This window comes from Artemia sp. Qi Xiang Cuo, chromosome 2, assembly GCF_049724085.1.
Source record: "Artemia sp. Qi Xiang Cuo chromosome 2, ASM4972408v1, whole genome shotgun sequence".
Lineage (NCBI taxonomy): Eukaryota > Metazoa > Arthropoda > Branchiopoda > Anostraca > Artemiidae > Artemia > Artemia sp. Qi Xiang Cuo.
The window spans coordinates 79,960,256-79,972,288 of NC_142795.1; positions in this window are offsets into that span (position 1 = coordinate 79,960,256).

Genomic DNA, 12,033 nt, shown 5'->3' on the forward strand with positions numbered 1-12,033 from the left:
ACTACGATCATTATTTTTCATATAGTAAAAGTCAAGACTAACATTTCTATATCATTCTCATTTTGAATTTGGAAAATATTAAATGTGAATTTCTTATGTTTTAAGTACGTTTTATGTCATTCTAAGACATGTAAAAAAGTTGAAAAAATACCATGTTAAAAAAAACTAAAAAAAGCTAAATAAACTTCAAAAAAAAGTATAAGAAAAATGGGGGATGGGCCCCAAATGTTTGGAGGCAGGGGGCCCCCTGGAGGTTGGAGATAGGGTGCCCTTGGAGGTTGAGTTCCTTGGTGGTTAGGGTTATTGGTAGTTGTGGTCCTTGATGGTTCAAACCCATAATCATCTCACTAGTTGATTTCTAAGGATTTCTAAAATTTGTTCTGAATTTCTCTATTAAAATTCTTTTCTTGGCATCTACATCTTTATCAGTTTCAACTTTTTAGTATACCCCAATGCTAAGGCAAATTATATATTCATAATATTATTCAAATGGTACTTGTATCTTATACAGAACAAAGTCGAGGAGTAAAGGTAGGTCAAGGCATAAGGTCATCTTGGGGCATATGACTCTGTTAGTTTAAACTTTTTAGCATACTCCAATGCTAAGACATATTTTATATTGACAACACTGCTCGATTGATACTTGTGTATTATATAGTACAGAGTCGAGGAGTAAAGCTATGTCTAGCCATAAGGTCGTCTTGACGCTTATGACTCTATTAGTTTAAACTTTTTAGCATACCCCGATGCTAATGCATATTTTGTATTGGCAACACTGTTTAAATTGTATTTATGTACTATATAGAACACAGCCAAGAAGTAAAGCTAAGTGAATTCCCATGATCACCCTGTCAACAGTAATTGTTTTCATAGATTGATACCATTGATGTTATTCCAAATTTATGATAAGTTACGTAAGAGTTACCACCCCCTTGGGATTCCTTAACTTTTAAGCAGTTTAACCCTTTTTACCCCCTTCATACAATCCAATTAAAAATTTTATCGAGATCTGTTTCACCCCTATTATTCAATCACCAATTATGATCATTCAGAGCAGAGTTATGCCAATGGAATATGTTTTTCGCAAATTGAGTTACTTTCATGCAAATGATACAACTTTTTGATATCTAATACCGTATGCAATCATTAAACCTTCCGTTGAATGCTAATAGTCGGAAGCTTAGGTGACATTAGTAGGTGACATTAAATAAATTATGAGATATTGTTAAAGAAAATTTGAAAGTCACCGAGAGGAGAGGAGGTGGGAAAAAAAAATAGTCGAAAGCTTGGCTGTTAACCAGCTCGGCTGTTAACCTCAGAAACCCGTCTGGCAAGTATTGAATTTGATTGCTATAGCTATGATAATCAAGTTACCGTATATTAAGTACCCTCTGTATTCGTTCTCTCTGACTGGTCCAGAAAATGGTTGTTGCCTCAGAAACCAGTCTGGTCGCTTTACACCATCTCTTCCGTGAATATCTAGTTCCAAAATATTGCGTGTTTGGTGGAATTATGCAATCTCGTCCCTAAGCTCGTCCTGAATATATAGAAGGGTCACTACTAGCCCCGAGGATATAACTTACAACGCCTTCCACTGGGCTCTGGGGGGGTTGTGTCGACACCGGAGGTTTTTATCTATTTTTAGAATTATTAGAATCTCTTGTATCGGATTGGTTTGGGGGAAACGGGCGTAGGTTGGGGGGGCTAGTTCTCCTTCGATCGTTTTTACTCTTAAAAAGTGAGCTAGAACTTTCAATTTCCAATCAAATGAGCCCTCTATAAAGTTTATACGAGCATCCTTTCCATAAGAACCATATATGCCAAGGGCATAACTTAGAACACCTACCCCTGGGTCCTGGGGGGGCTGTATCGAAGCTGGAGTTTTTTCTTATCTGACCTTTGAACTATTTTTAACAGAATGGCTGTCTAAAATTTTTTTATCGGATTGGTTTGGTGAAAGATTAAAAAGGGGGGGGCTTGTTGCCCTCGGATCTCTCTTAAAAATTGAACTAGAACCTTCAATTTCCAATCAAATGAGGCCTCTCTGAAGTTTAGATGAGCATCCCTTTCATAAGAACCATATATGCCCCCAGATCATAACTTACAACGCCTGCCCCCGGGCCTTGGGAGGTTTTTTCGACACCTGAGTTTTTGCTATATAGCTTTTGAGCTATTTTAACAGAATGACTATCTCAAAATTTTTATCGGATGCATCTGGGAAAACAGGGTGGTGAGGGGGGGGTCAAGTTGCTCTCCACTTTCTTTTGGCTCTCAAAAACTGAACTAGAACTTTCCATTTCCATTCAAATGAGCGTTCTCTGAAGTTTATACGAGCATCCCTTTCATAAGAACCATACATGTCCCCAGCGCATAACTTACAACGCCTGCCTCCGGACCCTGGTGGGTTTTGTCGACACCGGAGGTTTTTTTTATATGATCTTTGAACTTTTTTCTTAACAAAATTACTATTTCAAATTTTTATCAGATGTTTTTGGGAAAAAAGGCCGGGGGGGGCTACTTGCCCTCAGATCATCTTTGACTCTTAAAAAGGCCACTAGAACTTCCGATTTCCAATCGAATGAGCCCACACCGACGACCCCTTTCATATGAAATGTCTCTGGGAAAAAAATTATAATAAAAACAAAATATTGGAGCCGTGTGGTGTTTACTACAAGCAACGCTATCGCGTTGCCTCTGATACCTATGTTTGTACTACGGGCAATATAAAGAATTTTGGACAATTGCTTGTAGGGCTAGGAGGTTATGTCGACACTGATGTCCTGCTGGCATGCGTTTTCGACCTTTCGACTAATTTGAAAAAAAAATATTTATCTCAAAATTTGGATTTGATACCATTGGGATTTATGTGGTTGCCAACGGGACATAAGAGGAAGACTGATCGTCCCAATTTCGATGCTTAAAAAGAGCCCTAGAACTTTCAATTTCTCACCGAACGACCCACCTCCCAAGTGTTTTCGACAACACCTTTAAAGTTAAGTAAGCAGAGAAATAAATGGTATACAGCACATACATCACTCTTTACCAGGGCAACGCTAATCCGTTGCCTCTGGCTTAGAAGGCTTGAACAAAAAATCTGCATAATTACAGAAGATTTCACAAGCTTCCATGAATTTTCCTTCACTATTTCTCAATCCCAGTAAGGAAAAACAGTTTCATTCTGCCTCTTACAGTACCGGGGCTATAAACTTATGATCAAAAAGAGAAATAAACTGCTAAGTAGACATGTTGCCCCGCAACGCAATTACCAGCTGATTGGATAGTTAGCCTACCTCCACATGCAACAGTCTCCCAGAGACAAAATTGCTTAATGAGATAAGGGAAAGCCAATTGTATTGCTGCTATCAACAGCAAAGGGATGGCCCTCAAAAGGGCCTGGAATGTATAACTTACGACAGGCGCTATGCTCAAAGTAAAGGCAGGGCTATCCGGCAATTTTAAAGCTCGCCATCACCAACCAAGTAGTTTTTGGATATTTATATGTCTTCTTTATGAGAGGTCAACAGTGCGGTAAACATAATTGCCAAAATTAAAGGCCACTTGCATTAAAAAAAAAATTACTGATATTACAACAGTAACGATCATTCTCTTCTCAAGTCTTGACATCAAAAACAAAAGATTTTTATTCCAAAAAAATCATGAGGACAAACACGAGTCAGGAAAAAACATTGATTAGTTTCGAATAATTTAAGCTTAGCCTAGATTAGTGAATTAATTACTTTCCTTGTCTCTATGGTGACAACCAATTAAAAGGACGTTGGGGATAGGAAATAAAATGTATTCTTAGAAACCGAGGGCGTTTGATCTAAATAAAAGACCCCGTTGAAAAAAGGCAAAAGATTTAAAAGAACTTCCCTTCTTTAAACTTATTGATGGCAGCAGAACAGCAACACATGCAATTTAGCTGGCAATTTTTCTAGGACGTTTTCCTAAGATACAAATTGGGATATTCACTCTTTTCCTTGCGACAAGACAGGAACTTCTAGAGAGATAACCATTAGAGATAACAATCGGTGTCACAGGTGTCTGTTGATATGTCAAGGAACTTTTCAATGCAAATTCAGTTGGGGGGGGGTGTACAGAAAATACTTGGGAATACGCTAGTATTTATCAAAAAAGTCTTTAATACGAACTTATTAAGGGGAATGACGGGGCTCGTAAAAATTAAGAAAGAAACAGTTATATTCCAAAAAGAAATGAAGACAATCCGTGGGGATGTCATAAAAATCTTGTGATTTTGCAAAGTCCTAATTCCCTTTACAATAATATTTTTCTAGAGCATCGATGACAGTAAAATATTTTTGAATGACAGAACAAATTTACCATTAAATTTTGTGAATCGCACGAAGATGATGCAAAAGAAAAGGATGACCAACTTTAAAAATTAAATCTATATATGTAATTTATTATATCCAATAATCTTTTTATAGAATATTGATAACGATAAAACATCTGCAAATGACTTCAGCCAATGAATTATGAGAGAGTAGAAAGGACCCTAAAGGTCCGGGGCGAACCACGTGGTTCATGGTTTTCTCATTGAGAATGAAAAAACAGAATTTTCTCACTTGAAAAATAGGAAATTTCTCACTTTGATGGTTGTTTCTTGGACGGTTATGTGTGTTGGTCAATTTATTTGATGTTTTTCATGGATGTCAACATCAATTTATGTCTGTTTTATGGTTTTTGTCAGTGAGAATGAAAAAACAGGATTTTTCTCACTTTGATGGATGTTTTCTGGATTATTGAGTCTAATGGGGAACAGGGTCAATGACCCATCGTTCAAGATCAATTGATTTGTTGTTTGGCGAATGTTATGAGTTTCCAGGAATAGGAAACAGTTAGATCACGTGTTTCCTTCTCAGCCAATCAGCGAGTCAGTTACATCCCCTTCTCAGCCAATCAGAGGCTTGCTTAAATATGGTTTCCCCATTACATAACAATTCGCCCTTGAGTTCTCGTATATAATGGGCATGTAATTTGATTAAATTATCATAAAGTATTTTGACACAATGGATAGAGCAGTTAATATAATTGATGAGCTTGAAACCTTGGCAGCCACAATTGGCAATGTTGGTACATTTTATTTGATAATTTTCAAAATAAAATAATTTACATTGACCACCCTCTAGTCGATTAAAGTCCCCCTCCCCCACCGTACAAAACATCTCTATGTTACCTTTTTACTCGATATAAGCCATATAATATGTTATTTTTACCACATAAACCTAACCCCCTCCCCCACTGTTTTACAACGATAATTCTCGTAATAGAAATAATTCTCTTTTTCGATAAATTTTGGCTTTTCTGTATTGTAATCTTTTCTCTAACTGACATCCGTTGCTCTGTTGTTATTAAGCCGCTCTGGTTTTGACATAAGGCTCCAGCGCGAGGTTAAAATTACCTGTCACCCTTTTTAAAGCACTTCCTGTAAAAGGTTTCTCAGATCAAAATGGTTTGTTTTTTCCTGTCAAATTAAAACGGTTTCATGCAGACAATTGCAATTTATTAAGCGCAGGCCTATGCAATCTCTATTTGGAGAACCGGTGAAATCTCGTTATTTTCAAATTAAGGTCTAACAATATATTTAGGACATTGGCGAAAGGGGGAGAGGGGGCCATACCTCAATTCTATCGCCATCATTTTAAAATGAAAAACAAAACTGTTTCTTCGCGTTAGGGCAGTAAGAGGACCGAGGGTTTCTAAGAAAAAAAAAAGATAGCTTTATTATGTGTACATTTACATCCAAGATTGTAATTTAGGCCTATAAGCTGCTAGGCTAACAATCTTTTTTCTATTTTAAAGACCTATAGACGGGAAACATTTAAAAAAATTTCTCAGCAAGGTAAAAATAGGGGCATTTCTTGCAAATTTTACCTTTTGCTTTGCTTTTGGCGTAGGGGGTTTCTTAGTGATAAATGCTTTTCTAGACAAAATTATGGCTATGTGGATGGGAATACTAATTTTCCTTCTGTAAAAAAGGGGGAAATTATTTTCCATACTAACTTTTTTCTCTTCTTTAAGGCAAATTGTGAAGAATGCCCGCCGTCTCCCAGTAAGAGAGCAAGGGGCAATAATGCGGCCCCTGCGAAGGCGACAGTCATACAATATGGTCGCTGGCCGAAGCCTACCAAACAAGCGTTGACTGTCAAAGCCCCATCCACGCAGGCTGCAATGCAGCCAGGCCGAAAATTAAAGAGCGAGTGGATGGCTGCTTTCCATGGACCTTTAATACCTGTCCCGTCTACACAAGAGCGTGATGTTACCGCACCGTCCAACCTCCAACATGCACTACCCGGACCATCTGGCACCCAAGTACAGCCAGGATTTGCAAATGTGAGCATTTTTACCTCTAGTTATAAAAATCTACATCTATTTCTTCCAATGTTTTTTTTAGTCTTTTCTTTTCGCTATTTTTCAGTTCTTTTAAAGTATATCTCAGGGATAATATAATCTTAACCTCTCACCCCCAACCCGGAGGTACAATGTCTCTGCTCCCCCTCGCGCAGTGCTATCACCTATCAAGTTTTTTTTGCTAAGAAACCGCTCTTTTTCTAATCTTCGCTATTTTCTCTGTCCCCCCCCCCTTGTAGGCATCTTCGATATCTCATAATAATATTTTTAGGTAATTTTCTAGTTTACTGCTATCTCTCCACTATGAAACTCAAAATGCTATTTTTTGCCGTGAATATTATAGTTTTAATTTTTGGCATAAAGCTCCGCACAAGCATATAAGTAGATCTGTTTCACCCTTTATAGATCCCTTTTCATGTTTTGTTCTATCATTAGCGGTTAGTGGTTAGGCCAAGTCTAGGCTTTCAATGCTTTTATAGAATTCTGTGTTTATTTCTGAAAATAGCGGAATTGTTTGCAAAATTAGCGATAGATATTTAGGACATTGGAATTCTATGTAAGAGCGAAACAAGTTATATCCCCAAAAATAATAATTGCTATTTATGACATTGCTGAAAGGGGGGGGGGTTGTTTTTCTCCATCAAATTAAAACGGTTTCATGCAGACAATTGCAATTTATTAAGCACATACCTATGCAATCTCTATTTGGAGAACCGGTGAAATCTCGTTATTTTCAAATTAAGGTCTAACAATATATTTAGGACATTGGTGAAAGGGGGAGGGGAACAGGCCACAATTCTATCACCGCCTCATTGTAAAGTGAAAAAAAAACTGTTTCTTCACGCGTTGGTGAACGGGTATGGGGCCGGGATTTCGCTAAGAAAAAGATAGCTTTTTGCACCGTGGCGGTCGGGAAGCACCGGTGGGCCCGAGAAGCACTGTGGGGAAGCGCCGCGGGAAGCGCCGCGGGAAGTGCTGCGGGCGCTGCGGGAAGCACCGGTGAAGCACTGCGATGGCCGGCTCGGAGGGGGAGTATTAAATAGTGGAAATTGAGGGGAGTTGTTTGAACAAAATCAAATTGTCAATTCTATGTAATGTGTTTTAGATTGTAAATATCTTATATTAAGTTGGATTTTCTTTCAGAATATCGATAGTTGTGGGGGGAACAGTGAATTAACCAAATGCTACTATGTACATACTGCTACTACTACTACTAAGCACGTTTTAAATAATGCGTAAATAATATTCCAAATTTTAAGAACAGTAGGGGTGATTTGAACACTTTGAAAATAAGCTATTTTTCATTTATAGGTTGGACCATTGGTCCCATACTCGTCGTCATCATCATCATCATCATCATCATCATCATCCTCATCAGTTGGTGAAGGAGAGGAAGAACTCGCGTCTAGGAAATTTCATGTCATTCAGGACAATTCACATATCAATGAATGGGATGGTATTGTTAATTCCGTTGAAATACCTGATAATATTGATGAGTTTCTAGAAAAAAATTTTAATGTAGAACCTAGCACAGTTGAGCAAGGTAATGTTCCTAGTTGAAAGGGGGACTTCCCATTGCTAAGTCCAAATACCATGCTAATTTTAGATGATTATACCAACGAATTAAGTGGGAACACTCCCCCCACTGATTACCTACTTCCACTTCAAACAACTGAAGTGGATTCCCATAGCCCTATTGTTGAACAATGTGGAGGGAGTGTTGATAATATACAAGAGGGGGAGGGAGGTAATGACCAATTTACAACATTTCCCGATTTTCAATTATCAAATTCGATTTTAAATGCAATAGTTGTCTACACTGCGACTTTTGGGGACCAGTTTAATTCACTTATGGGGGAAAATTTGTGTTTGGTCCTGTAGAAATTGTTCATGTCTATGTATATAAAATTCGTGCACTGCTGGAGAACCAAATTCAATTGTGGGGGAGGGATTCAATTAAGGTTTCAATTGTTTTAAAGGTGTTTTATTTAAATGAGGGGAAAAGCAAAGTTTACCACCACCAAATACATTCCAAGAGGTGCGTGATTTATCCGAATTTATAAAATTTGTAGGGATTTTCTTTCGTTGGGGTAGGACAAAGTATTGCACATCTCTAGAAATGAACTGAAATTCGAAATGTGTCTGTCTTTTCATCTATTGGATATCTAAGTTTGGATACTTGTAAAATTAATAAATATTTTATTTTAAGAGGGGGTGGTGGGTCTGAAAGGGCAGTAATTTTAAATTACAATCAAGATTTAGAAGGATATAAAGGGGTCCAGCTGATCTGTTTTGAACACGTCAAAAATGTTTCAGGTATGCTTTCCTCATGTCAGCTTTCCGACCATTGAAAGATGAAGCCACCAAGACGAGTTTAGATCACTGGGCTGTACATGGGAAGTACGGGTCCAATTTCCTAATTGTAGATTTCACTTGTTCAGAAGAAAAATACCCAGTAACAATGAGGTCTATGGATATTTTTGAAATTTATTATGTGCATTTAAATATCAGCATTACTGTGGTTCAGTATGAAACTTAATTTCAAGATAGGATTTGTTAAAAAAAGAAAGGGATGGTTTTCCGTGTAAGGGGTCCGTCGATTGAATTAGTCAGACACTGGATATGGTTATTGTATACGCCCCCACCTAGTGACCTTGTCAATTCAATTGGTCATTTTAACGCGATCACTGACATTAGTAGAGTTCTGGAGGAGGGTAAGACAAGGGGGACCAGTTTCTACTGTTCAACAGGCCTGTCTAGATTTTGGACGGAATTAAAGTTGCAAAATCATATGAGGCATTGTAGATGGCCTGGTTATCAGACAGTGGAAACGGTTTAAGTGGATAGGACTATTTTACGCTTTAAAAATTTTCAAAACACCCTTCTCAATTGCAACCATATATCTTCAGACTGTGAAGATAAGCTGATGGTGGTAAATAATCCTTGAATTCCGAAACGTGTCAAAGAACATGAAGCTGTTGCAGTTTCCTAAGCCCCTGTACACAGACATAGTTCTAACACCAAGTGGTTGTTGGAAATCGTAGAAACGGTGGATAAGGACGAGTGCATGATCAAGGCACTGACTAAACTAATTAGCACAGCTAATGGTGCTATTTCTCGTTTGAGAAATACCCATAACCCAATGGTTTTGTCTGCAGAGGATTGCCTCGCGATTAAAAATAAAAAAATATGTTGGGTTTGTAAGGGGAGTTTGTAGAGGGGGATAAGGGGACTAAAGGGTAAACAGGGGGGAGGGAGAAAGTCAGGGACCATAATCACTCGTGGCATGAAATATCATCTGGGAGTAGTAATTTTAGACGGGTAGTGCATCAATCGTATAACTTAAATGTTAGCCAACAGTTTTTTATTCCAGTTTTTATCCACAACTCTAATTATGACTTAAAATTTATTTTACCGGCACTGGCACGTATGCACAGGGAGGGAGGGAGAGTAGACAGTCCATGGGTAAACAATTCATTTACCTATAACATTATTCCCAAATCGGCCGAGAATTTGTTGCTTCTCGAGCTGAAATGGCATGTAGTAAATAATGGGCATACGTGTTGGAATAAAATCAGGTTTTTAGATTCCTTTAGTTTTTTCCCCAAGGCATTGAGTCAATTGATTCAAGTGCAGAAAAGCGACAATTTTGATAGCTTTCCCTTGCTTAAACAGCACTTTCCAGACAGTGAAATGTATGAACTATTGACCTGCAAAAGTGTATACGCATACAATAATAACTGTTCTGGCGCTCGCTTGAGCGAGGTGAAACTACCTCCAATTGAAGCTTTTTACAATTCACTGACCAGCAGTGAATGCACAGCCGAGGAATATGAGTTTGCCAAGAAGGTGTGGTCTAAGGGGGATTGTAAAAATGGGTGGGATTATTGTAGACTGTACTTAGCCAGTGACGTTTTAACTCTGTTGGATATAGTCTGTAGGAACACAGACCAAATCTAATCAGAGTTCGGGTTAGATATAGGCTACTATTTTTCCACTCCCCATTTGGTGATGGATTTGATTTTAAAAATTAGTAGGGAAGAAATAGGCCTAATCACAGATGTAGATCAGCACCTTTTTGTAGAGCGTTCAATGAGGGGAGGGTATGTTTTTCATGGGGACCGCGTCTTGTCAACCGATTCGAGCGGACAAAGCACCGGTGCAAAGTCAAATGCAATGTTCTTGGACATGAACTCATTGTACCCCTGGGCAATGTCTCACTACTCTTTGCCGTGTGGTAACTATCAATGGCTTGAGAATCCTTGTGAGTTCCCCAAAATTACCACCGTCGAGGAAAATGGGCCACAAGGATGGGTCTTTGAAATTGACGGGCACATTCCTCTAGCGCTTCACGATTCAGTCAAAGATTTTGTTTTTCCCTGTATCAATCGACCCTTGAGCAGGGACTCACTGAGCCCCTACAATCAATCACTGGTCGAGGACATGGGGATGCACTGGACTCCTTCTAAACAAAAACTGATAGCTTATTTGGACCCTAAGGAGGATGTTGTTGTTTACTATGTGCTTTTGCACTGGATGGTGAGCAATGGCTTCAAGATCACTAAAATACACAGGGTCCAGCAATTCAATCAAAAACCATACTTGAAAAAATTTATCGACAACTTTGTTGGTAAAAGCTCTAGGGCAAACTCCAAGGTAGAGAAGAAAATGTACAAACTCATTTTAAATTCAGCATTTGGCAAAGTGTGTGAAAGCATACGTAACAGATCTCGCTGCGCCCGGCTGCCCGGGGGGGGGGTCCCGCCCGCGGCCACCCCGGGGGGTGGGGGGGTCCCGCCCGCGGCCGGCCTTCGGCCCCACGGCCCTGGGGGGGGCCCCCACCTTTAAATTCACTGTAATGTTCAACTGTGCTAGTTCATGTTCCAAGTGTTTTTCAAGTGTTGTTTTCAAGTATTTTTTCTGCTTGTAGTGTAGAAAAGTGTGCTTGCATTCAGTTGATGGACAATAAGTGTTGTACAGACAAAGTGCTGTTCAGTTGATGGACAAAAAGTGTTTAAAGACAATAAGTGTTGTTCATGTTGATGGACAAAAAGTGTTTTTATTTATGTTGTACATAAAGTTTCATTTTTACCATTATTCATGTTGAACAAATATTTTGTTTTCATGTTATCGAATTAAATTCTACCTCGAAATATTGTTTTTTTTTGTTTTTCCTGTTAAAGTAGACGGATCAACGGAAAAAATATTAATAGTACTACTAATTCATTGAACCCATATGATTTACACTTAGTTATATTCTAACTTTTGTCAACAGCAGCAGCAGCAGCATGTATCAATTTAAAACACCCTTCAGATCGTTTCTGTGTGGGCCTTCAATATCGGGCAAAACAACACTCTTAACTAAAATAATTCAAAATAGCGATAAAATGATCTTGAACAAGCCGAAAAAAATCTACTATTGCCTGAGTATTTGGCTGGTGTCCTACGATAAAATAAAAACTATTGTCAGAACCAAACCAATACAATTCATATGAGGATTTCAATTTTTCAACAGTATTGAACTGAACTCATGGCTGATCATTGATGATTTGGCTGAAACCATTGAACAGTTCTCACAGGAAATGCTACAACTGTTCACTGTTCGCTCCCACCATGAACACATTTCCATAACCCTAGTTCTACACAATCTGTTTCATCAGA